This window comes from Sus scrofa, chromosome 11 (genome assembly GCF_000003025.6).
Source record: "Sus scrofa isolate TJ Tabasco breed Duroc chromosome 11, Sscrofa11.1, whole genome shotgun sequence".
Classification (NCBI taxonomy): Eukaryota; Metazoa; Chordata; class Mammalia; order Artiodactyla; family Suidae; genus Sus; species Sus scrofa.
This window is the reverse complement of record NC_010453.5, coordinates 53,785,618-53,813,208: the sequence shown is the minus strand read 5'-3', so window position 1 is coordinate 53,813,208 and position 27,591 is coordinate 53,785,618.

The window sequence follows — 27,591 nt, the reverse complement described above, 5'->3', positions numbered from 1 at the left end:
CACCCAGGGGATTTTTTTTTTTTTTTTTTTACTAAATCTGAAACCACATATCTTGTGTTTACTGAAATGTTAATATTCAGTATAAGAGTGGCTGCTCAAACTTTTGCCATTTTGTTAAAGGTAACTGACAGAAAATTATTCAAACCCAGAAGAAAGATAACATAGGCAAGAAAAAGTTTTGTCAAATGGAATGAATTCAGCAATGTAGAAATAAGGAAGATCTGTGTTCTAGCCATTAGTACTTTGTCACTCACAGGCCAAATAATCTGGAATTAATTTTACCTGGATAACTCACTGTTTTCCTGTGTTATATAATCTTTTGTCAGTGACAGCAATTATTCTTATAAAATTCATTTAGTTGATCACTCTTAAACCTATATAATCATTAATATGTATATTTAGTTCTTTAGTTATTATTAAACAATTTTAATATAAATATATATTTTTATGATAAAATAGGTTATATATACACAGACCTTCTTCTTTTTAGAACTCATTAGGAGTATTGTTTTCAGTGATTTTTTTTTTACAAAGACTTGGTAAGTAAATCCCTTTGATTAAATTTAGCAATGATTTATTTTCCTAAATAAAGAGTTGGCTGTATCCCTAATACCAGATTTAATTTCATTTTCTACAAATTGATCCAGTGATCTGAATAATTCCATAACTTCAGCTACAATATTTTTTACATTTGTAAAATATTTAATTTGTAGTGCATGTCGAATGATTTTAAACTTACAGTGTTGTAACTCATATTTTCCCACATTAAAATAGTGTGATTTCATATCCTATGTCAAGGATATTCTAAATCTTGCTCCCAAGGTTAAGATAAAGGTGAAAGTGATTCTTTTCAAGGTTGAAGGAAGAATTATGTAAGAGGTTAATATTTGAAAGCAGAGAATTTCATGTGTCCTTTAAATTATTAGAATAATAGTTACCTGTATTTTTCCCTCCTATTTAATAGCTAGCAGTGGTGACAATTACTGAAAGAACTAGACCTAGGATGAGTATTGTAGAGAAAGAAGTTTAGCAGTCAACAAACGGAGCAAAGCCTGGAATGGATGCAGAAGGGAGTGAGTTGTTTTAAGATTAAAGATACTAGATTAAGTTTATATTTGATGGAAATGTTCAGAAGAAAAAAGTTCAGGCAGAAAGAGAGAGAGAGGAAGGAAAGCAGGAGGAGGTAACCCAAATATAATTACTATCACAGAGAATGCTATATTTTATGGATGGGAAGAGAGTTGAGTGTAACAAGCATCAACTTAGGAATTTTTTTTTTTTTTCTCTCTGTCTCTGTCTTTCCTTTTCTCTCTCTCGTCCTCCTTCCCTCCTTTTCCCACACTTCTCTTCTCTCTCTTTTTCTTTTATGATTGTTGGCTATTTTTTTTTTTTTTTTTTTTTTTGTCTTTTTGCTATTTCTTTGGGCCGCTCCCGCGGCATATGGAGGTTCCCAGGCTAGGGGTCCAATCGGAACTGTAGCCCCTGGCCTACGCCAGAGCCACAGCAATGCGGGATCCAAGCCGCGTCTCCAACCTACACCACAGCTCACGGCAACGCCGGATCCTTAACCCACTGAGCAAGGGCAGGGACCGACCCCACAACCTCATGGGTCCTAGTTGGATTCGTTAACTACTGAGCCACGACGGGAACTCCTTGGCTATTTTTTTTTAATCCAATCTAGTGAATTTAATCCAACTGGAAGGAAAACAAAAAAGAAGTCAGGCCGGAGAGCCAAGACCTGAAAATTGGGGCAGTTAAATCAGAGATACAATCACGTATATTTGCATGAACAAAATGCATACAGGATAGTGAGGTGCTCAGGAAAAACAATTAAAATTAAAAACATAATTAAAATCCTCAAAGTTCAAACATAAAAGTCCGGATAATTTGTTGATGCAATTAAAATTATTTTATTTTCCCCTTTTGCTAATGTCTCATCTTCATGACTCTGATGTTTGGAAAAGAAAAAAATGTGGATTTCTTGTTACTGGTTGTGTACTGAATAGAGCTTTTAAACTGATTCAGCCAGTAGCACTAAAATGATTCTTTTGTCAAACCCACCTGTATTTTGGTCTTTTTTTTTCAAGTAACAGAGACAACTTTTTCTGAAAATTATGTTGTTAGTTTCATATTATATATATTTTTATTATAGTTGATTTACAATGTTTTTTCAATTTCTGCAGTACAGCAGGGTGACCCAGTCATACATATACATATATACATTCCTTTTCTCACATTATCCTCCATCATGTTCCATCACAACTGACTAGCTATAGTTCCCTGTGCTATACAGCAGGCTCTTATTGCTTATCCACTCCAAATGCATTAGTTTGCATCTACTAACCCCAAACTCCCAGTCCATCCCACTCCCTACCTCTCGCCATTGGCAACCGCAGGTCTGTTTCTCTGTGTCCATGAGTTTGTTTCTTTTCTGTAAATAGATTCATTTGTACCATATATGAGATTCCAGATATAAGTGATATCATTAAGGTATTTGTCTTTCTCTTTCCAGTGTTCATAGAACCTGGAGAGAATAAAAAGGTCCTATATCTGTTGTGTATTCATGGTCATGTTTCTAGTGGTAAAAGTAGAAACAAGAATGTTGGAAGAGTAGTAGGAACTCAAGATATGTCTCTTTTCATAGCATGTAAAATTTGGAACTTATCTTCAATTCAGGGAACTTTTTGAGAATGAAACAATACAACTGTTGATCTTATTAGAACAAATAATATCATTCAAGAATCTCCTGAACAAAATGGCCTCCATCTTTACAGTAACCTAAAGGCATTAAGGTTTGCCTAAATCTCAAACAATGTCTGCACAGATTTGTTTTAGAGGTTTTCATTTAGGGTTGACAGATAAAATATAAGAAGCCCAATTAAATTTGAGCTTCAAATAAACAATAAATACATTTTTATATGAGTGTGCCCCAAATATTGCATGAGTATGTTTATACTAAAAAAAAAAAAAAAAAAAAAAAGAAGAAAGAAAGAAGAAGTACCAGTTGAATATCTGAAATTCAAATTTAACTTGGTGTCCTGTATTTTTATTTGCTAAATCTACCAACTTCATTACAATAAATCTCTAGAAAATAGGTTGGGTAGATCTAGTTTGCATTCAGATGAAATGGGAGCAAGAAATATTCGATGGCATTTTGACTGCGTTTCTTTTAAGGGTTTATATCATGAATATTTATAGATATAAAGTACATCATAGAAGAGGAAAATTGAAAACTTGTAACAGTGAAATTTTCCTCATTGAAAATTCAATTCTTCTATAAGTTCTTTACTTGTTTTATTATGTGTTCCCTGCATTGCTTCACTTTTATTAATTCAAACCAGAAGTTAGGTTTTAATTATGGCCAAAAACTGGGCAAAGTTAGTGAATATTTATAAACCATTTTATATTAATATTCTAGAATATCCCCTTGCAGAGAAATGGGTCTCAATTTCCTACATACTGGTATTTTTTTTATCAACTGACTTAATATATTTCTTAATTACACAGCATAAATCAAGCTGGGTCAATAAAATGTTAACCAACTGTTTGATCCTGAGGCTCTAGAATGGCCCTGCCCATGTAAGTTTGTTGAGGGCACCATGCCGGCCATGGTAATACAAATTCTACATCTTCTATAGAGAACAGAAGAACCACTTTAAAAAGCCTGAAGAGCATAAATACTGTAACGGTTAAAAAAAAGGTAAAGTCGTAGGATTTTTGATATGATATGTTTTATACTGCCTCCAAAATTCCTTATATCTCAAAAATAATGTACATTTGACCAATTTGAAAATATTCTTGCTTTGATTGCAGCCTCTATGCATTGATCCAGTTGATTTTTAGCTGTTTTAATGGGTGTTACCTGAATGTCCCAGTCATGCCCTGATCCTGCGCAGCCATTTTATGGAATTCCAAACCACTCAAACTGCTAAAGTAAATGTAGGAAGAACTTAGTTCTAACAAGCCTACTTTATTCTCACTTTGAAAAACTTATGGTTTCCAAATAAGACAGGCTGGGGGTGGGGGGGGTCCACTGGGGGTTTGGGATGGAAATGCTATAGAATTTGGTTGTGATGATCGCTGTACAACAATAAATGTAATCAAATTCATTGAGTAAAAAAATCTACTTTATTCTCTTATCAGAGAAAAGTTTTCACTGACACAGTCTGTTTTATGAGCATTAATTTACAAATAACTCCAGATTAGTCTTTCAGGATTAAACAGAGAGCATATGGACAACTCTAATTATGATAAAGGTCACTTAATTATTCCCTTGCCATTTGATAGAATGTCTCAAACTACTGCCTTGAACCATGTATAAAATATGTTAATCTTGCGCTTTTAATAGTTTGAGCCATGCAATCATTGTCATATTTAAATTTAGCAAGCTTAGAAATTCATTACATTACAAGAGATCTTTTTTGATAATGTACTTTGTGTGTGTATAGGTGCCAAATTATCATGGGATATCTACAAAATGCAGGTAAGAAATGATTTTGACTCTGTTGTGTTACTGTTGTTTTACTTTAGTTGAGAGCAGCTAAAATTAAATTATGAAAGATTTTATATATACATATCATGCAAATAACTTAATCATGATTATCAAACCAAAGTGAATTTAACTTTGTTTTTTCATTTTTAAAAAATGACCTGGTATAAATTTTTACCTGGGAGAAATGTTATATAGTTTTATTGATTTAAAACAAACTATATTTATCTACGGTATTTCTTAGAATAAAAGATCTATTGAAATATAATAGTATGTACATAAAGTTGTGACTAAAAGGAAATGTTTCACTGATCAAAGATGTAATGTAAATAGCTCAAATAAAAGGGCTCCAGGAACAAAAAAATAAAAACTATGAAACCATATCTGGCAGAGTGTTTCTTCCACTGCTGTCTATTCATTCTACCTCTCTGGAAAGGTGGTCACATTTATTTATGTTTTTCATAAGTGTTTTTATATAAATATATGAACATACACTTTATCCTTTCATATAATGAAAGTAACTGTTTTGTTAGGCATCTTAATCTTTTCACTTAATATGCCTTGGAATATTTGAAATAAGAAGGAAAATCCCTGTTCTTAAAGTTATTTTGTGAATTTTTATTGCCTTACATAGTTTGATGCATACTGATCACTTTCTTGTCTCTGGGCTCTTCTGATTTTCTTGAGTTACAGAGACTGTCTTATCTCTGTAGATAAAGTCTGCTGCATACTATACATGCATAAACATATATATGTGTTCGCTGTATGTTTAATAATGCAAAGAGTTTTTATGTTTTCAGTAAGTTCTGCTACTGATTGCTGTTTAATATTACTTATTAAAAATGCTCTTTACATTACTTTAAAATTTGAACAGAATCAGTAGATTAACTATATAAACTCCAGCTCCTTTAAAAACAGACTGCTAAATGCTCATGATTAGTGAGTGATACATATAATGATACACCTAAAAAATGACATGTGCTTATCAAAAACCATTTGTGTTTTATTCCAAACATGTTTATGCCAGTTGTACTAGATATTTTAATTATAAAATATTGCTATGAATTTCAAAGTATATTGCCAGAAAAAAATTTGCAAAGACATGACAAAAACTAGTCATAAAATATGTTGAAAAGACATAGATAATTTTTATGTGTGTCTCTCTTGTGTATGTTAAGTGAAAATGCTTAGAATTCTTTAAGTTAAATTTTAGATTCTGCACTTCAAGCGATATTTTGATCAGCAAATTAAAGTAGTCCAAATGCTTTGAACAAAACAGTGTCTGGCATAGAAAAAGAAACAGCGTTATTTAGTACCATCTTTCCTTTCCTATTTGAGATTTTTTTTCTATTAAGTCTAATCCTTTTCAGCCCCACAATTTAGACCACTAGTAGATTAATATGGCATTAAAATATGAAATGTGAGTTAATGGAGGCCCATGACCTACTTACATGTTTCAGCACTGGAAAACCAAAGCACTCTGTAGAAAATGTATTTTATGCCTAAAATGCCCCAGACAATAAATATAAAAATCTCTGACAATCCTTTCCATAGTAATACTATTCTACACAATTGTCTTTAATTTTATATAAAATCAATGCATCATTGCATAATACAAAATAATTTATGGGTTTGATGATTACATAATACTTCTGAGTTTGTATCCTTTCTTGCTTCTTTGTAACAAAATTACTTCTTAGATTGCCTTTTCCATAGGAAGTGAGAGATTGGCATGCCCTTTAAGGCTTGCCCTTTAGAAGAAAAATGATGGTTTTTCCTTTATTTTTCTGAATATATTTAATGCTATGGAAACAAAAATAACAGACTATAAGAAACTATCATTTCCAATCATCTGCTGAATCTCTAATGTCAGATGTAAAATGAGATAATTCCCAGTCCAGGTATGGATCTCATTCTTGAATGTACCTGTTCTTTCTGAATTGACAGAAAAGTGGCAAAAATAAAGAGGTACAAATAGAAGTATTAGTGGGAAATCTCAATAAAGAAATGGTAATTTCTTAATGTTCAATTACAATTTTAGGGACTTTAAAATGGTCACTACTCACAACATTCTTTCTGAAATGCCTCTTGACAATGGTTTAAGTTTCTGTTCAGATGATTTATATGATCACACATAAAATCTCTAGATTTGTACAAATTTATCACAAACTCAAGAAAATGTCAGACATTTCGTTTTACTTACTCTAAAGAAATTTCATAAGCATGGCCAAAATAAAGAAAAGCAAAGGGAGCAAAACTAATTGTAACAACATTTGATGTATTTTACCATTGGTTTTTGCAATCTTTGTATCATTAAGCTTCTGTATTTAAGTATTTAAGTGTGATATTTAAAGATGCAGGCATTTTAATTAATTAATTAAATGAATTGTGACAAATTATCCTTGTCCTTACTTCTCCAATGATAAAATTAGAGCAGGACAGTCAAGATATTTCCAAGGTTTTGTTTTCAGCCTTTACTAAAGAAATCATTAAATATGTTTCATGAAACTTGTCTACTAATTGACACTTCTTTCTTCTTTTTTAAAAAATAAGTTCCTTTCTTATAGAATAGTTATTTAACCACATTGTAGTATGTTTATATGAATTTATGTGGTAAAATATCATAGAACTGTATGAGAAACTTAGGAAAATTGATCAGAAATCCTCATTTCAGCTCTGATTTTTAAGGAGCCTGTAAGTCTTTATAACAACAACAACAAAACAAAATAACTAAAAATCAATGAATTTTCTTATGTCTGTCAAAAACTGATGTTGCAGGTCAACCAGTCATTCCCAAATTTGGAGAGCTAGGAGAATACAGAGAATCACGGGTGAAAATAACTTACCTGGAACAGAAGCAGTTGGAATCCTAAAGTAGGAGGAACAATAAACACTGGCTTTCGAGTATTGCTGAAGGTGGGGTCACTAGAATTAGACTTAGTAACAGCTGGGGGCTGCAGTCATGAGAGAGCCCCACAACTTTGTTGGTTTTACACCCAGGAACCCCACAGGGGTTTCAAGGTCAAAACCCTCAGGAAGAAGTAATCTTTAAGCATGTTGATAGGAGGAAAGAGTATGTGACCATGTTGAAATGCACCCAGTGAGCTTTCCAATAGTAATAATAGTAGCTTAGCATAATTACTAATAATACTATGTAATAATATTTACTACTACTAATATAGTATACGTTATGCATATAATGTTATACATTGTATATATAATATTTACTAATAACAATTAATTATAATATCACTAATACCAGCTTTATATAATTACATTATAAACAATAATCATTGAGTTCCTTTTTATATAAAAAAAGCATTTTCCTAAAATAGCTATAAAACTAATACTTAAGTTTTTTCCCTCTTTGGCTACACCTGCAGCATATGGGAGTCCCTGGGCTAGGGATGGAATCTGAGTCCCTGTGCAACACCACTGTACAATGCCAGATCCTTAATCCACTGTGCTGGGCTGGGGATCAGACTGGCAACACCACAGACATGCGCTGGATCATTATGAGCTCCACAGCAGGAATTCATAATAAAAATACTTTAAACAAGCATTCTCTCCTTATCCTCTGACAAGTGAATCCTAATTTTGTTTGGTTTTGGAAAGCAATGGAACTAGTTATAATTCCATTTCTCCTAGTCTTTCTTACAAATCAGGTTGTCCACTTTACAAATAAGGTTGTCCAAGTTCAACAACAAAAACAATAGCAAAAATAACAATAAACACAAATGAAACTCTTCTGGCAATTTATACAAAAGTTTACTTTTCTGAAATAGATTTTATGGCTTTTATCTGTGTAATTTTCATCCATATTTTTCCTTCCTGAAACATAACAATAATGGTTGAAGCAGCAGCCATCATCATAGTTGCATGAAAGAAAGGCTATCAGCTCATTTCCTCCATAAGTGAACTGCTGAAATGAAATTAACAACTGTCTATGTTCACTTGATTTATTTTGGGGGAAAAGTACACACACACACACACACACACACACCCAATTCATTAAAAAGAAGAAAAGTATACACAATTAATGGATATTTTAAAAGCAACAATTAAAATGTATCCTCTCATTTTTATTTATGTTTGTTTGTTTTTCTTCTTATGGGGCATGTGTATGGAAGTATGCATGCACATGGAAACATGTGGAAGCTCCCAGGCTAGGTGTTAATCGAAACTACAGCCACAGGCCTACACCACAGCCACAGCAACACCAGATCCTTAACTTACTGAGTGAGGCCAGGAATTGAACCTGCATCCTAATGGAGACTATGTTAGGTTCTTAACCTGCTGAGCCAGAGGCAACTCTTATTTTTAAGTTTTATATTAAGAATAACTTATTCACCAGCATTTCATATGAAATTTGTATTCCTATAACCAGGATAGATGATGTTGAATATTACTAATATATATAGTTGATAATATATTTTGTATTTCCTTTATAAGTATAGATTTTTCAAATGTCATTTCAGAATTGGAAATATTTTTGTTGCCTGGAGAAGACTGAACACAAAAATAGATATTCTGTGAAACATATTTAAGATAATACATATCACATTAAAAGTTGCTTGGAAGAAGATGAATATTTAAATGCTAGAAAAAATGGCAAAGTAATGGAAATTGATTTTTTTAATTTTTTTGAACATAGAAAAGTTAAAGTGCTGTCTTTTGTCATATGCTGCATTTCTTTATTAAATTCTTAATGTCAGTGTCATAATTACACCACCCCATCATGTCACATATACATATAGGTGTAAAGAGACACAAAATCTCCTACAAAATTACAAAATTATATTCTTCTGCTTACATTGCTTGGATTTCCCTTAAAACAATGATTTTATTTAATAAAATAAATTTCTTTTGAGCATTTACTCAGTTTTTGTTACTGAGTTCAGTTTTGAGGTAAAGAAAAATGACTATAACAAATCCTGGTATTAAAGATAGTGTAATCTGAGGAAATTTCTGTCTCTTGAATTATGGCGGATTCATTTTCTGGTAAATGAATTATGTAGAAACTAAAGATTTGATGGACTGTAATATCTATTTCAATGACTCTTGGAAATTTTTTGTTGACACAGTTGTCTTTCCTGAGTTAAATACCTTTGCCAGAGACTGATTTGGGACTCTAGATCTTTAATTCACACATTGTAGGGTAGGAAGAAATTTAGTTATCAAAGCAAACATAAATAATAATAGCAGACATCTCTAAAAATCAATATACTAAGATACTAGAAGAAATGCAAAACACTTAGGCATGCACATGTTATCAAATCTATCTTTTGGGCTTCTTGGATTTTTTTTTTTAATTCAAAAACTAAACTACCATTAAATATCAATGAGAAAAGGAATATGAAAGTACAAGGAATCTAAACACACAATAACCATTAATATTAATTTATTAAATAAAAATATTATTCAGAAAATTAAGAGTATTATTTATTTATTATTTTTAGGGCCATACCTATGGCATATGGAAGTTACCAGACTAGGGCTGCATTCAGACGTCAGCTACAGCCCTACACCACAGACACAGCAATGTGGAATCCGAGTTGTGTCTACAACCTACACCACAGTTTGTGGCAATGAAGGATCCTTAACCTACCAAGCAAGGCCAGGGATTGAACCCACATCCTCATGGATACTAGTCTGATTCTTAACCTGCTGAGCCACAATAGGAAGTTCAAGAGGATAAATTTCATAATTAATGATTTTAACAAAGTAAAAAAAAAAAACCCTCAGATAAATATACCCCTACATATTTAAAAACTGCGCTTCATAATTAATCCAACTGCATATATAAATTTTACATTTTTTAATGTACCAGAAGCAACTAACTTACAAAGACTGAAGTTCCTCAATCAAAAAGAGATACTAATCAACACTGCACCATAGAAATTCTGCCTGCTTTCCTGTAGAATTTTGACTCCAAGACTACAACAGTGATTCTTACCTATATCATGTGAGCCAAATCCTTAAAATCGAATGAATCAATCAAGGCAGAGGGAGGGAGAGATAGGTAGGTAATAATATCAGTATATTAATAATATTCTATTGCTTATTTCTCTGGAGATCCCTGGCTATTAAAATAATTACACATGCTGATTCATAAATATTTCTGTAGGGATGATTTTTCTGTGTTCACAGAGTATAAAATGACATGAATCCAGAGTTCCCATTGTGGCTCAGTGGTTTACAAACCCTACTAGCATCCATGAGGACTCAGGTTCAATCCCTGGTCTTGCTCAGTAGGTTAAGAATCAGGCATTGCCATGAGCTGTGTGTAGGCCGTAGACACAGCTCTAGATCCTGCATTGCTGTGGCTGTGACATAGGCCAGCAGCTACAGCTCCGGTTCGACCTCTATCCTAGAAACCTCCATGTGCCATGAGTTTGGTCTTAAATAGAAAAAAAAAAAAAAAAAAAAAAAAAAAAAAATTACATGAATTCTCTCTTCCTATAATCATAGAAAATCATAACTGTACCTCCCTTATTATATATTCAATCACTCCCAGTCTCCACTGGATATTTTGTAATTTAATCTAGATTTCTGAGAAAATTTTTTTTTCCTTCAATGTCATTATAGAGTTTCATTTCTTCTTAATTTACAACTTTCTATTTTGTCTAATTCATTTCTGAGTTTTAAAATAAATGTCTACTAATTTTTTCATAAATATAAATATTTTTTAGTAATATCTAACTCAAGTTCTTTTAGGGTAAACTGATATGTTTTGATTTCGACTTGCTGTCTTTTGGATTTGATTCCCGTCAAATTTGTCTCAAGTTGTATGCATTATCATTAAATTAAGGGCCACAGTCTATGTCAGTCAGGGTTACAGCCAACATTCCTTGAAACCTCCATATTGTCCTAAAACCATCAGAAATACACTTATTGTTAATTAAATCATTGCAATAAGAAAGACTACACGTCAAAGTATCTCCCCAAAGAGAGGCAAGATAAAGATCTGGTAGGATTTGGAGGTGGGAAGGTGTTCAGGTGTCACTGAAATGACACAGTGATTTGACAGGCTCAAGCAAAGCCTGACTGTGAGAAAAAGGTTAGCATTCGATCTGGACTGCAAACTGGCCCAGGGTCCTGTTTCCTTCACAACTTTATAGTCAAGATTGATGTGTAGTGTTGTGGTCAGAGAGCTGAGGTTTACCTAGGTTATAAATCAAAATGGCCTGACTGTTCCAAGGGGACTTAGATCCTCCAAGCAAAGAGGTAGTTCATTCTTACTGATACAATTTCAGATAGCAGAGTTTCTGATAGTCTGGGATTTTACAGAACAGTATTCCACAGTGAGTAAGAGAGCAGTAGTCTTTCTCAGAAAAGAGATTGTTATGATGCTTCACAGTTACAGTGTATCCTGCCGGGAAATACTGTTCCTTGCCAATTTAGCAGCTGGTTTTTCCTATGTCTTTTATCCCAGTTTGATGAATGACAGGGCCTAATTTCACAATCCAGGTAACTCTTTACTTTCTTGAGAAATACCTGAATTCCCTTCCAGATAAATTTGTGGAACTAAAGAGGAAAGAATTTTTGAATGAAGGTATAATAATGTCTTCTAATATGTTTGGCATGTCTGTCTAAAGCCAAGGAAGTCTGAAAAATTTATACCTGCATCTAAAAAGTAGAGCATCTTATTAAATAAATTTTAGAGGAAATGTATAAATAAATATACATATATATTTTTGAATAAGGCTATGTATATAAATAAGAAAATTTAAGTCATCATGCAGAGAAATACTTAAACTTAACATTAATATATACCATGATAGTGTAGTGACAGGCAATAACAATTAAGCTTACAAGGGCAAAATTCAAGAAGCACTGGAATGATAGTAAACAAATATTCTTATAATGAATTTATTCACCTATACTGAACAAGGATTACAATAAATATCAAAATGGCACAGTTATGATGTCTAATTATTACTTTTAACTTATTGAACATATGTCTAAAAACTATCATAAATACTGATGTCAACACTAAATCAAGATGAGAATGAGAAACCAATTTACCTACATTTAGATTTCAAAAATATAGTTCTGACAATTTCAAGTGTTGTAGAACATGTGGAGCTATTACATTTTATGTACATTTCTGGTTAGAGGGGAAAATGATGAAAGCACTTTGGAAATTTGTTTATATTCTGATTTAAATTTATCAATTTAAATTCAGCAATCCTCTGGTCCAAGACTTCTGCTCCTAAGAATATGCTCAAAAGAAACTTGCTTTTAAAACAGAAAACATGTGAAAGAATATTTATAGCCTAGCATCCATACTCACAGTGTTGAAAAAAAAAAAGAAAGAAACAGCTTAAATGCCCAATAATGGATGAAAGAGGAAAAAGGATGATATTTGCATCTGAGAAATATTATACAACACTGGATCCCTAGCTATTCTTCACACTATTATTTTTAACTAAGAGTATTGGCATGTTCAGTTGCCTCTACACAGAATAATGTTTTTCTAGATATCTGTCTGGGTTAATTCCTTACTTTTAGGTTTCTCTTCTCTTGTCACTTCATTAAAGAGATATCCATAATTATGTATATATATATTTGTCTTTTTAGGGCCATACCCGTGGCATATGGAGGTTCCCAGGCTAGGGGTTCAATTGGAGCTGTTGCTTCTGGTCTATGCCAGAACCACAGCAATGCCAGATCCATGTCTGCAACCTACACCACAGCTCACAGCAACACCGGATCCTTAACCCACTGAGCAAGGCCAGGGATCGAACCTGCAACCTCATGGTTTCTAGTCAGATTCATTAACCACTCAGCCACGATGGGAACTCCATAATAATCTAATATTTTAACCACTTTCTTTAAACAACATTTTTGCTTTTCATTTTTGCTAATTTTCTTTATAGAAGGTATCGTTACCCTGACATGTTTTTATTTATTTGTCATATGGCTGAGAAAGGCACATATTTCTTTTATTCATTGTTATATTTTCAGAACAGATAATAGTCCCATATTATATGAGGTATTTGATATATTTTTGCTGAATAAATGAAATGATGATGAAAGGTTTGGATGAATTAAACACAGTATGTTATTCATTAGGTAAAGAGGATTACATTGTTACCATTAAGTACAAAAAGTCATAGTGGTAGAATATATATGATAGATAATCACAAAATGTGATAAGCTGAGGGAACTGGAACAGATCAGAAATTACTGCAAGAGGAGTTCCCATCGTGGCACAGCAAAAACGAATCCGACTGGGAACCATGAGGTTGCAGGTTTGATCCCTGGCCTTGCTCACTGGGTTGAGGATCCGGCTGTGAGCTGTGGTGTAGGTCACAGATGCGGCTTGGATCTGGCATTGCTGTGGCTGTGGTGTAGGCCGGCAGCTGTAGCTCTGATTAGACCCCTAGCTTGGGAACCTCCATATGCCATGGGTGCTGCCCTGAAAAGAAAAAAAAAAAAAAAAAAAAAAAAAAAAAGAAGAGAAATTACTTCAAGAAAAATAAAAGCACGGTAACTGAATTAAAATACATTTTGTGGAAAACACAAAGCAAAATTCTTAAGATAAAAATGATATGGAAATGGTATATATATATATATTCACAAATTAGAAAATTGATGATGCTATATAGACAGAAAAATAGATTTTGACTAGAGTAAAAAATTAATTGAACAGCATATTATAGATAATGGACCTTCCCCAAAGAAATACCAGGAATGTAGATACTTCACCAAAGTACATAAAATCTTGCGATAGTAAAAGAAAATGATTTTTTCCCTCAAAATAATAAGTAATATTGCTCAGACGATCACTACAAAACCTGTGTAATGAATAATTGTTTATATTACATTTACAGTATGTGTAATAAAAAGGTTTTAATTAAGTATAAAACCTACAATATGCCAATCGTAAAAGTATAAAATGGTAAATACAGACTAGATTTCAAAGAAAGGAAAATATAAATGCCCTATTAATATATGAAAAGACAAACATCATCAAGTACAATTATAAGCAATGCAAATCTATTTATTTATTTTTTTGCTTTTAGAGTCACACTTATGACACTTGGAAGCTCCTAAGTTAGAGGTTCAATCAGAGCTACAGCTGCCAACCTACAGCACAGCCACAGTGATATGGGATCCAAGCCGCGTCTGTAAACTACACCACAGTTCACAAGGCCAGGGATCAAACCCATGTCCTCGTGGATACTAGTTGGATTCATTTCCGCTGTACCACAAAGGGAATTCCCACAACGTGAAATTTTTTTAGAAATATTTTTTCTTGCTTGAGTGGTTAAAAATCTACATGTTTTCTAGAATATTATGCTTTCGAGTATCTAAACTTAGGAGTTCTTCCACACTGTTGGGAAGAGGGTAAACTGTCAGATAATAAACCATGAATTTTAAGAATTAACACATTAAATGTTATTAGAGGAAAAAAGTCTATAAGGATAGATTATGTAGACAATAAAAATTAGAGGACATAATAAAATGTTTACCTTAATACTTCTAAACAAATATTTCAGAACAGTTTTAGAAAAATATAACTTTCAATAATCATTAAGAATGAAATATTATGAATAATCAAACTATTGTTTAAAAAAACCAAAAACTCTACAAATTATATAACATGTTCAAGTTCGTTTTATCCACTAATTGGATTAAATATGTACGAGATTATTATACCAATGTCACTGTATAAAATTATCTCTTTTTAAATATTAGTGCTAATAAGATCAAATATTAACAGGTAATATACTTTAAAATATATTTAAATATTATAAGCATATGTAGTTTTTTATTTGTAGGTGGCAACTATTTGACCAACCCTTCCTACTTTCACCCTTCCAACTGTAGTGTGTTTGTGTATTGGCAAACTAGCAAGGAAGTGATGCTATAACTTACAAATGTTTCATGTAAAATTTATGAACAAATGATATAAATATGAAGTTATTTTTATATAATCATTATTCTGTATCTTTGAGCTATACCTAACTTGTTAATATAGGCTAAATTTTTATGACAAAGAAAGGGTAAATAGGCTAAGAAATTCACATTTGTCATTGCTGATCAATATTCCCCTTCCAAACGAGTTTTCTTAAATTAATTTTAAAACACTGGATGACCTATTATGCTAGTATGGTGAGTATGGCATTAAGTATATTAAAGATTAACACCCAGAGTTACAAAAAAAATACAGTTAATGCATTCCAATATGCATAACTTGTTTCATAACAATTACTGGAGATGACAGATATCACATGTATCAGTTTTACTTCCGTTCTACTCGAAGAAAACTGACCTATCCTATATAATACTACCAATTCAAGTGACTAAATGTAGCTTTCCTATTAAAATTCCTGGGTCCACATTCTGCCCTGACCTTTGCTCTTTCTCCTTGAAGTGAATTGTAACTGCAACACCCAGGCTATTGGCTTGCTTTCCATGTTTGACCCTTGACTCATCGATTGCTGTACAGGGATTAGGTTTCCAAGTTACATCAGCAAAGGTCATACCTGGGCTGGAAAGAACAAATTGGGAACAACTCCTTTCTAATGAAACTATAACACCAAACAAGTCTGAAAACAGAGGCTATCCTGTGAGAAATTACTCAAACGACAAAAATAAAATAAAATAAAAGTATTAATCAAACACCTACAATCTCACCTGGAGCTTCAGTGCTCAGAGACATAATCATGTCTTATCTTCACATAGTAAAGAACCTTACAAACTTATGAATTAGTTTCTTTATTGATCAACTTTCCTTTAATATATGATCTTATATATGTATATTTTCTAAGATAACTTAAATTTCTCATATATCCAACTATTGAATATTTAGTATTCCTTAAATGATATTTTACAAAACATTGTATTTATATTGCTGCCCTAACTCTACCTCCAAACTCATGTTCATAAAAACACATATTCCAATACATGCACACAAATACATCCATATAATCACACAATTTTTCAACATGATCAAATTATACCCATTCTTAAAATCCCAAGGTAAACAGTTTTTATTTCTCTTTTAAAAAAAAAAATTATGTTTCTAGTCCTTAACTCTGGGTTGTTTCTTTTTTCTTGCTATATAATCTACTGCAGTAGCTTTTTGTTTGTTTGTTTTCTTCACCACTTAGTTGTGCTTTCTAAGAGTTTGCCTTTTATTTCAAACTTGTACATGGTACATATTAACAACCCATAAATGCAAAGGACAAATATATCTAATTCTTTCAATGTAAGTCCATATTATAGGAGGAAGAAAAATATGTCATTTTGTAATATTGGAGGATAACATACATTAAAGGACTTTTGAGACAGGCTAAGGCATTCAATAACAGGTAAGCTATAATGGGAAATTTTTATGGGGATTACATACTTGAATTGCATTTCAAAAAAGAATCTTTACCTATGCAAGAGACAAATGTTCCAAGCAGACTATTAAAGAGATTTGGGAAATAGTAATAAATGAAAGTATATATGGAGTTCTGAATTTTTTTTTTTTTTTTTGGCTGCATCCATAGCATACAGTATTTCCCGGGCCAGGGATAGAACCTGGGCCATAGCAGCGACATGATCTACAGGAGTGACAACTCTGGATCCTTAACTGCTAGGCTACCAGGGAGCTCCTGAAGTTCTGAACTTTAAGATGACATATTCCCTTCAATGAAAATGTAAAGATAAATTTGAGGACTCCAAGTATTCAAATAATAATATCTATAGGAAAGACTCTACATAGCAGGCTCACTAATGTTTGCTGATAAAAGTAAAGCAAAGCAAGGTGACAATAGTGGAAAGATGGAGGAAGAATCTCCAAAATTCCTGAAATCTATAATAGTGATTATGGAAAAATTTATAAAAATCAGCTATTTATGGCTCTGGAAATTAACCCAAATCTTCTAACAATCTGGGGAACATTTATCTTAAAAACATGGGGTCTGATCCTGGTAAAAATAGTGAGCTATTAGTGACATTTAAAGTTGCTTATTCCTATCTCAATCTTCCCATTTCTGTTGTAGCCTTGAAAAGTAACATTCACAATGACAGTGTAAACCAGCAGCCTAGCATTCACTAAAGGGACCAGAATGGTGCTGGATTTCTTCCAAATCCCCATTTAAAAATAACTGTCATTATTGGACATATCTAGAATTTCATGGAATACTAACTCGTAGGCCTTTTTTTTTTTTTTTTTTTTTTTTTTTTTTCTCTGACTCAGAGATCACCAAGAAAAAACAAACAAACAAAAAGCAGCTCTTTCCTTGGGATAATTTGTGAAAAATAATCAGTGGCAATTGTTGAACATCACAGCTGCCAAAACCTGTGGTACAAGTTAGGACCAACAATAAGCTAACCAAAAATCTTGAAAGGAAACTGGGAAGTGAGATATCTATAGAGAGCTTTGAAAACCTCTGGCATGTTCTTGGGAATCTAGAAGGCCATGAACAAGTATAGGGCTGTGTACATGCTCCAGACAGTGAGCATGCTCAGAAATGTCCAGAGAAGGTCCAATCTCTGGCTGACCTTGGAGCTCTTCACAAGGAGATACTGAAGCCTGATTAAGGGTTGTCATGTACCTGGCTGAGTATTGAAGGCATGTTACTACATGCATACCGAGCCCCTTGGCAAAGAGGAAGACATTTTGGTTCAGGATTTAAGGCAATCCTTATCCAGTTATTAGCAGGCTTCAGTGTCCACACATAGTGATGAATATAAATAAAAAATTATGAACATAAAATGGAAATAAGGTGAAAAGAAAACAAACAGTTAAAAAAATTATGGACATATAAAACTAAAATAAAGTGGGACAGGTCAGGAGAGTGGGGAATCCATGGAGATTACCCCTAAGGATGCCTAGATGTAGAATGAATAACTTCAAAGAATGAGAGGACATTATGCCCAAAGAACTAAAGGAAAATATGAAAATAATATATCACCAAAAATAATATCGATAAAGATACGTAAATCATTAAAGAAGAAATTTTAGTGTTAAAATATACAATAAGCAAAAGGAAAAATTTGATTTTAAGAAATTGCATTTGTCTACACCTTGAGGAAGTTCAACAAACTCCAAATGGGATAAATTTATTCAATATTGTAGCATGGTTCTGTCTTTTACATCTATTTATTTTTTATGGCTGAGTGATTTTCTACTGTGTGGCTATAACACATGGTTTACAGTGTGGTATATATAATTTATTGCCATGTAGCAACATGTATAAATGCCTCATATTTCTAGTAAAGACTCTCAGTACGTATTAATTAATGGGAGGAATTTAAGCAGGAAGTATATATATGAGAGCTAGAGGAGTTATAGAAAAGTACATAGAGAAGGTTGGGTGTGAACTGAATTTTGAAAGAATATTTGAATTCAAGTACTGAAGCTCACATTCAAGGCACAGATGAAGAGGAAGACAAGACAGGAATGACCCTATACTGAGGTAATAGCAGTAAACGGACTGGGCAGACTCAAGGGAAGGAATCCTTTTGGAAGTAGTAAAAGCTGGGTTGGAAAGTGTCAACTAATGGAGAATTTTGTACTCTTGACAGAGTTAATGTAGGAGATAAGCAATTGCCAATGTAAATTATGTATGCTTTTTATAATTTTGATTTGCTGTAATCTGTCATAGGCTCAAATCACAGGTCTGTCATATAGTAGCTGAATAATTTTGGAAAATTACTTAACCACACAACACTTCATAGGGCTAATGAAAGTAATTCCATGAATTTTTTTTGCGAACAAAACTGAAATGTAACATAAGTAAAATGTTTAAATAGTAAATACATAGCAGTTATTTCCCCCTGCCTTTCTCTCTGTCTCTCTTTGTCTCTCTCACTCTTTGTGTGTGTATGTGTGTGTGAGTGTGTGTCTGACAAGGCTCATAAGGAGACGACTCATGGCAAAAGCTATTAAAAAATATATCATGCTCTGCTTTACAAAGGTCAAGGTAACCACCTTCTTTTATTTATTTATTTATTTATTTATTTAATTATTTTGTCTTTTTGTCCTTTTAGGGCTGCACCCACGGCATATGGAGGTTCCCAGGTTAGGGGTCTAATCGGAGCTACAGCTGCCAGCCTACACCAGAGCCACGTCAATGCCAAATCTGAGCCGCATCTGCAACCTACACCACAGCTCATGGCAAGGCCGGATCCTTAACCCACTGAGCAAGGCCAGGGATTGAACCCTCAGCCTCATGGTTCCCAGTCGGATTCGTTTCTGCTGCACCATGATGAGAACTCCCCACATCCTAATATTATTACTAGTATTTGAATTGATGAAGAGACATAATATATTTTATGGGATTTTTTGCTGCTATTTTAATATCTCCAAAAATGAAATCATACATGCTTAAAAAAGCAAGTATTTTAGAAGAAATAAAGTGCCAATATACTTTCTCTTCCCAAACCCTAATATTCAGACTATTAGATGGTACACATATTTTAAATTTTCTATTTGAGTAATGCTTATAATTTTTTGTAAATAAGTAAATAAAAGTAGATGGTGACTAGACTTAGCAGGATTTTCCATGAAGAAAATGTTGTTAAATATATTACTCCTTTGCTGTAAGTGCTCTATGTTTTTTGGTAAGGACTGTATTGTTGCTGCGTATTACTTACATGAAGAAAATATATTTCAGAACAAATAAAAACATGCAAACAAGCAAAAGAAGAGTTCTTAAAAATACTATAATCTTTCAGATAAAAAACTATCAGCACGTTTTCCTATTCCTCTGAGTATTTTTCTTGACATTTTTATATCCCCACACAACCATGTAGAGGGACATTTATAACTTCGAAAGTCAGATGGAAAATTGCTAAGAAAGTGAGAGTTTACCAGGTACATAGGTATTTATATGCATGTGTTTATGATTGTATATGTGTATAAAAGTGACCAAATAATATAGCATGAAATGACACAAGAGACCAGAGGCAAAGGTAATACTAAATATATAAGCCCTATTTACATTTAGAGAAGTAGCTGGGACAATTTTAGTTTCCTACAGGATGTTGAATTAAAGTGGATTATTAGAGTTTAATTTAAGCCTTGAGTTGAAGATCAAGCCACAGTTCATACTTAGGATTTGTGGTTATATATGTGAGAATAAATGTCTGTGTTTAGTACTTTCTGGGCACACATATTAGTCTTTTCTATGAGAAATATAATAATTAAAATATTTATAAATGTGATTTTATATTACATTTTGATGCCATATATTTATGTAAAATAATTAAAATAACAAACTTTCACTTATGGGCCTCATTAAGTATTCATTAATATTTCTACAGTATACATTATTTCAAATAGTCTGCACAATAACCCTGCCAGTTTCAAATGATATTTTCTAATGTTACAGATGAGAAAAATGAACTTAGGGGAGATTTTCAGTTGTTTTAGCTAATACAGAAAGTAATAGCAGAAGTTTATTTAATTATAGAAACTACATTATTATAAAGATAATGAAAATGAAATTAAGGATGTACATTTGATATATGATTAGTATTTTATGTAATAGGCATCATCAATCAAAAAGATACATTTTATTGTATTGCTAGAATATATATATATATTTAGAAAGGTAGTGGAGGAGACTTATGAAAAATGAAAATAATTATTACTTTAAATGCTCAATTATATTTATAAAGTAACTTAAATACCAAAGTAATAGATACAATAGGACTTCTGCTCATGATAACAATAAAATAGGCAATTTAGCAGATTAAAAACAACTGAAGAGGAGTTCCCGTCGTGGTGCAGTGGTTAACGAATCCGACTAGGAACCAGGAGATTGTGGGTTCGGTCCCTGCCCTTGCTCAGTGGGTTAACGATCCGGCGTTGCCGTGAGCTGTGGTGTAGGTTGCAGACACGGCTCGGATCCCGCATTGCTGTGGCTCTGGCGTAGACTGGCGGCTACAGCTCTGATTCGACCCCTAGCCTGGGAACCTCCATATGCCGTGGGAGTGGCCCAAGAAATGGCAAAAAGACAAAAAAAAAAAGCAACTGAAGAGAATTACGCTGCTGAACATCACAAGAAAACATTCTGACTTAAGCAAGAAAAGAAAAAAGTAAGGGATACGCAAAGAGAGAGTAAGAGATTGGAGGACACAGCTTAAAGATCTAATATATGAGATACTGATGAAATACTGCTTAAGAACCTCCCAAAACTTTTATAAAGTATAATCATGGATATCCAGGTGATACAGTAAATAATTCACACTAAAACACACACATACAAATACACACACATAAAATTGCTTAAGACAAAAAACAAAGAGAAAACTTCAGTAAAAAAAGCCAGAGGGAAAAAGAACCTGAGAGAAGACTTCCTGGTGAAACAATGGATTCCAGAAAATAAGAAAATAATGTCTAGAGTTCCTTTATGACCCAGTGGGTTAAGGATGCTGTGTTGTCACTGCTGTGTTGTGGGTTTGATCCCCAACTCAGGAACTTCCACATACCACAGGTGCAGAAGGAAGGAAGGAAGGAAAGAGAAAGGAAGAAAGAAAGAAAGAAAAAGAGAGAGAGAAAGAAAGAAAGAAAGAAAGAAAGAAAGAAAGAAAGAAAGAAAGAAAAGAAAAGAAAGAAAAAAAGAAAGAAAGAAAAAGAAAGAAAGGAAGGAAGGAAGAAAGAAAGAAAGAAAAGAGGGAGTCCCCATCATGGCTCAGTGGTTAACGAGTCCAACTAGGAACCATGAGGTTACAGGTTGGATCCCTGGCCTTGCTCAGTGGGTTGAGGATCCAGTGTTGCTGTGAGCTGTGATGTAGGTCGCAGACATGGCTCAGATCCCGCATTGCTGTGGCTCTGGCGTAGGCTGGCAGCTACAGCTCCGATTCGACCCCTAGCCTGGGAACCTCCATATGCTGTGGAGTGGCCCAAAAAATAAAAAATAAAATATTAAAAAAAAAAAAGAGGAAGAAGGAAGAAGGGAGGGAGAGAAAGGAAAGAAAAAGAAAAGAATGTCTGCAAACCAGTGAAAAAAAATAACTACAAAGTCTGAATTATTCATCAGGTAAAAACATCCTTCCAGAATGAAGATAAAGGATGTTTTGAGACAAGAAAAACCAAGTAACAAATCCCTACCAATTCTGCACTAAAAGAATGCAATCTGCTTTCATCAAATAAAAAAAAAATTATAAGAGATTTAAGCTTAGATATGAATTAGAAAAGGTAGAAAAATGTATCAATAAAATATAATTCAGTAAAAAATTTGTAGGCTAATATTATTCCTGAATAATGATTGGATGATCTTTCATGTAAATAATAAGAGTGTATATAAAATAATGACTTATTATTATGAATTTTAGTAATGTGGTATTGATTTAAAATATGAAAATTAATTAGATAATTGCATATTGACAATAAACAGGAAAATTGTATGGTCATTTCAATAAATATAGTTGGTTATATTATTTTGTATATAATTTTCATAAAATGTTCTAAAACATTTTAATAATTAGCTCAATAAACTGACTGAAGTATGGTAACATAATGAATAATGTTACAAATAATATACTGGTAAAAATAGACACTAGACACAAGTATTCTTTTCTTTTCTTTTTTTTTTTTTTCCTTTTCTTTTTAAGGCTGCACCTGTAGCATTCCTGGGCTTGGAGTAGAATGAGAGCTGCAGCTGCAGTCTACACCACAGCCATAGCAACACTGGATCTGGATCCAAACCACATCTGTGACCTATGCTGCAGCTTGTCACAATGCCAGATCCTTAACTCACTGAGCCAGGCTGGGGATCAAACGCTCATCCTCACAGATACTACGTTGTGTCCTTAACCTGCTAAGCCACAAGCAGAACTCCAAGATACAAGTATTTCTACTGCCATCTGTTCTATTCTAAGTTGTGCTGGACATCTTAGGACCTGAAATAAGTCAAGGCAATAAAATAAAGTCTGTATGTTTTAGAAAGAAAAAACGCAACTCTATTTACAGATGGTATGTTTGTGTTCACAGAAAGTACAGAAAAGGTATAGATTGCATGTAAGAATAAATAACTGACTTCTGCACAGTTTCCAAATACAATATCATGAATAGAGTCAGTTCCATTTCTATATACCACCCTCAGTTACTAATAAATAACATTAAAGAAAAAAAATTCTCAGTCACTTAGGAATAAGTATAACCACTGCAGGCCAACAGTCTAGGGAGAAAATTATGAACTATTACTATTTGCAATTTTAAGAGAACTCAATAAATAAGGGGATATATATCGTGTTTATGGATTAAATGAATCAATATTTTAATGATATTAATTCTCCACAAAATATGCATATTTTCTCTGGACATCTATTCACCTTGGAAATGAAAGCAATTTATCATTTTGTTGGCATCAGTAGTTTTATTTTTCCACACTGATCTCTAAAATTATATGGACATGCAAACTTCTAAGTATATCTAAAATACAATCTTTGAGTTCCCTTTGTGGATCAGCAGTTAATGAACCCGAGTAGGAACCACTGGTATGTGGGTTTGATCCCTGGCCTTGCTCAGTGGTTAAGGATTCAACATTGCTGTGAACTATGTTGTAGGTTGCAGATGTGGCTCAGATCCCATGTTGCTGTGGCTGTGATATAGGCCAGCACTGTAGCTCTGATTCGACCTGTAGCCTGGAAACCATATGCTGTGGGTGTGGCCCCCCCAAAATAAAAAGAAAATAAATAAATAAATAAATAAATAAATAAATAAAACCCTATCTTGGAGAAACAGAACAAAATAAGAGGAACTGCTATATCAGATATGAAATGAGAGGAAATGCTATATTAGATACGAAGTCTTATTATAAAACTACATTTAATTGATTTTGGCTTGTGGTTGCCCTGTTTTTTAAGTATGCTAACCCCTTCCCATAATTGTGTGTTTTAGCCTGATGGTCCTGTAAGTTCAAACACTTCATTATTATATTAAAATTAAGAAGAGAGACATACATACAAACAAAAAGGATTATTTACCTCCTAACATCCCTTGCCCACATTTTATGGTTTTGATGACTCTTTTATTTTTTTCTTTTTAATTTTATTTTGTTTGAAGCATGTTCATGATTAAATCTGTATGCTGGCTTATTTGAATGACTGCTCTCTGATTGTATCTTCCTCTGTCCTAGTTCTTCCTCTTCTTCTTCTTCTTTTTTTTTTTTCTTTTCTTTTTTCTTCCCTTTCCTTCCTTTCTTTTGGTTTAGAGAAGCCCTTTCAATATTTCCTTTAACCTGGGTTTTGTGTTGCTGTATTCTTTAAGTTTTTGTTTGTTGGGAAAAATTTTTATTTCCCCTTCTATTTTAAATGATATTCTTGCTGGATAAAGTATTCTAGGTTGCATATTTTTTCCTTTGAGCACTTTAAATATCTCTTGCCATTCCCTCCTGGCCTGTAGTGTTTCTGTAGAGAAATCAGCTGATATTCTTATGGGGGTTCCCTTGTAGGTAACATTCTGTTTTTCTCTTGCTGCCTTTAGGATCCTCTCTTTATCACTAACTTTTGCCATTTTTATTATGATGTGTCTTGGTGTGGGTCTGTTTGGGTTCAGTTTGTTTGGGGCCCTCTGTGCTTCTTGTATCTTGAATCCAGTATCCTTTAGATTTGGGAAGTTTCCAGCGATAATTTCTTCAAATATATTTTCCATTCCCTTATCTTTTTCTACTCCTTCTGGAATTCCTATTATGCGTAGATTGGCTCGTTTTATATTATCCCATAGGTCTCTTATATTGCTTTCCATAAAACTACATTTAATTGAGATCATGCTAGGTAAATAGGTAAATAGGCCAAACAAAGGAATTTGGGAATCCATTCTTGCAGATCAATGGAGTAAAAGATGTTCCTTTCGAAATGGTTGCTAAGTCAGTTTGATATTCATACCCAGAAAGAAAAAAAAAATGAGGCTCCAATATCACAAGGATCATTCTCACGAGAACTGAAATCTGAATGTGAAAGGTGAACAATAAAGTTCCTAGAGTGTAAGTAACATAAAAAGTTACCTTCATGACCTTGAATATGAGAGACTTATTAGACAGGACATAAAAAACATAAACTGTAAAAGAAAAGATTAATAAATTGCATTACATCAAAATTAAGATTCCATTAAGAGAATGAAAGCCAAGTCATAATGTGGGAGATTATATTTCCCATAAAACTCTTATTACCAGAATATAAATAAAGTCTACAAATCAATAAGGAAAAGTTGAAACACAGAGGTAGAAATATGAGCAAGAAATGTGAACAGGCTTTTCATAACATATATTTCAAAATAGCTGAAAAGAGGGTAGTCAATTTCACTGTTAATCAACAAAATGCAAATTAAAAGCACAATGTCACAAAAAGGCTAAGATTAAAAATATTGATACAAAAAATGTAAAAAAAATATTGATACATGTGTTGACAAGGCTATGAAGCAATGGCTCTACAGTGCTATTCAGGGAAAGTTTCAGTTGGAATGATCATTTTGAGAAATAGTTTGGGATTGCCTATTAACAATGGAAATATCCACACTATCAGATCAGTGTTGCTTATACATTAATACACTATAGAAATGGACACATAGACAAATGCACTAACAGACATATATGGGCTACGTTCATAGAAGGAGAATTTTTTTATTTCCTCAAAGTGGAAATCAACCAAATTACCATTAATTTAGAAGGAATAAACAAACTGTGGTATTATCTTATTATTGGCTAATTATTATTAAAATAGCTACAAAAAGGAAATAAATGTATAGACATACATTTCATAAAGAGAGAAAGATACGGGAGTTCCCATCGTGGCGCAGTGGTTAACGAATCCGACTAGGAACCATGAGGTTGAGGGTTTGGTCCCTGCCCTTGCTCAGTAGGTTAACGATCCGGCGTTGCCGTGAGCTGTGGTGTAGGTTGCAGACATGGCTCGGATCCCGCCTTGCTGTGGCTCTGGCGTAGGCCGGTGGCTACAGCTCCGATTCAACCCCTAGCCTGGGAACTTCCGTATGCCGCGGGAGTGGCCCAAGAAAAAGCAACAACAACAACAACAAAAGACAAAAAAAAAAAAAAAAAGAAAAAAAAAAAGAGAGAGAGAGAGAGAGAGAGAAAGATACAAACAATTAAATCCAAAGTTTAAAAAATGTAGGGAGTTCCTGCTGTGGCACAGCAGGTTAAGGATCCAGCATTGCTGTAGCTGTGGGGTAGGTCAGAACTGTGGCTTGGATTCAGATCCCTAGCCCAGGAACTTCTATATGCTCTGGGTGTGTTTAGGAAAAAAAAAAAAGTTAAAAAAATGTCAAAATATTGCTACTGGGGATGCATGTTAAGTGGCAAAATCTTAATGAAAAGCAATACATTCATTATTATAAATGGGCTAAAATTTTGGTTAAATTTAAGATGAGGGAAAAGAAATGTTTGATGTGCTTATACTGTTCTATTTCTTAACTTAGGTTACAGCAGTATTTGCTTTAAAATAAATCATTGAGGAGTTCCCGTCGTGGCGCAGTGGTTAACGAATCCGACTAGGAACCATGAGGTTGCGGGTTCGATCCCTGCCCTTGCTCAGGGGGCTAACGATCCGGCGTTGCCATGAGCTGTGGTGTAGGTTGCAGACGCAGCTCGGATCCTGCGTTGCTGTGGCTCTGGTGTAGGCCGGTGGCTACAGCTCCGATTCAACCCCTAGCCTGGGAACCTCCATATGCCGCGGGAGCAGCCCAAGAAATAGCAACAACAACAACAACAACAAAAAGACAAAAAGACAAAAGACATAAAATAAATCATTGAGCACTACCTCAAAATTCTTTGCTGTTCATTGCATTTTTTAAATTTTTAACTTATTTTTATTTATTTATTTATTTTGCTTTTTAGGGCCGCATCCATGGCATATGGAAGTTCCCAAGCTAGGGGTCAAATCGGAGCTGTAGCTGCCCAGCCTACACCACAGCCACAGCAATGTGGGATCCGACCCACATCTGCAGCCTACACCATAGCTCATGGCAACGCCGGATCCTTAACCCCCTGAGCAAGGCCAGGGATTGAACCTGCGTCCTCATGAATGCTAGTCAAATTCATTAACTGCTGAGCCACAACAGGAACTCCCATCATTTTTTTGTTATAAAGAAAAAGCAATGCTAAAATAATTGGGAAAATGAAATGAAAAGGACT